Here is a 1,724-nt window from a genome sequence, read left to right on the forward strand (position 1 = left end):
GTGTGTGTGTGTGTGTGTGTGTGTGTGTGTGTGTGTGTGTGTGTGTGTGTGTGTGTGTGTGTGAGCGGGTGCTATTTTCTCCTTGCCTTGATATTGTATGATAGTTGTAAACATGTGTCCCTCGTTTCTATTCTTCTGTGAAAACATATCTTCTCATGGAGAAATATTACATTACTTGGAAACAGGTGAGTGTTGGCAACAGGAAAGGCATCCAGTTATAGCAAATTTTCTTCCATAAATTCTGACCAGCTCATGGAGCATTGAAAATCATCATCATCATCAAATATCTATTTTCCATGCTGTCATTGACTGTTTAACAATAGCTTGCAAGCCAGAGGGCTATGTCAACTTCTATTGCCTGTGCTGGCATGGCTTCTACAGCTTGATGACCTTCTTAATGAATGGCCAGTCAGACAGTGAGGTGCCACCAGCTTCCTGTCCACCCATGTGCTCAAAGAAATTCATTTTAATGGATTAGATGTTGCTGGAATTTTTATTTCACTTCTAATAACACCATTTGACCTGCCTTCACTAATAGCAGCCCTGTTTCCAGTAGTCAGCTTCCACTTCTTCCACCTCTCCATTTAGCCACCTAAGCTTGATGTGCTAGGTTTCTATAAGGAGCCTATGAAACTTTATGTTGCATGGAACCAAATCAAACGGTTTTAAATAATAACAATAGACTACTAAAAGATGAAATTGCAAGAATATGAGCAATGAGGAGAGTATCTGTTATTCCAGTGGTTGTTGGGGCACTTGGAACACTAACAACCTAGTTCAAGAAATATATTGGGGAGATTGGAAGTGACATGAGGACAGAGCCTGCCCAAAAAACTGCTCTATTGGGGAGAGCTAGAATTTTGGGATTGGTGCTTGGGTGTTGAGTGTTTTCCACGATAAGTTAGCATCCAAGTACCAAAGCTTATTAGTTTGTAGAAAGAGACCTCTGACTACAGGTTGCCGTCTGCTCTCACAGAATCAATCAGAGTAAGTAAGGCTGAGATCTTTGAGAAGTAAGGCAGCTGCACTAGCAACAACAACAAGAATAATAAAGAGGAAGAGGCATGGTGATGTAGCTAAGTATGTTCAGAATACAAAAGAGGCATGATAACAGGGCAAAGTATGTTCATTGGAGATTGTGTGAGAAGTACAGTCTTAAGAGGACATTGAAATGATATGAGCATAAACTAGAAGGTGTCACTAAGATTGATGAGTATGAGATCTTGTGGCATTTTACAATACAGTGTGATTCAGTAACTGATGCTCAGAGACCAGACATTGCTGTAGTTAATAAAATGATGAAGGAAACCAAGATCATAGTCATTGCCATACCTGGGGATGTATGAGTGGATAGCAAAGAACTGTCAAAAGACTGAAAAGTACAAACCACTAAAAAATGAGATTGCACATATGTAGGTAGTGAAGACTAACTGTCATTCTAGTAGTTGTTGGGACATTGGGAGCATTAACAATTAGTTTTGAGGAATTTGTTGGAGAAATTGGGATTGACATGATGGTAGAACGTGCTTAGAAAACTGCCTCATTGGGGATAGCAGGGATTTGAGATTGGTACTTGGATGGTAAATATTGTGGAAATAGTCCCTGTGAGACTCTTGACAACAGGTTGTCTGCTCTTACAGAATTCGCCAAATCATGTGAAATCAAGAGCTCTGAAAAGTGAAATGGAAATAATAATAATAATAATAATAATAATAATAATAATA

The sequence above is a fragment of the Octopus bimaculoides genome, chromosome 8 (assembly GCF_001194135.2).
Source record: "Octopus bimaculoides isolate UCB-OBI-ISO-001 chromosome 8, ASM119413v2, whole genome shotgun sequence".
NCBI classification, from domain to species: Eukaryota; Metazoa; Mollusca; class Cephalopoda; order Octopoda; family Octopodidae; genus Octopus; species Octopus bimaculoides.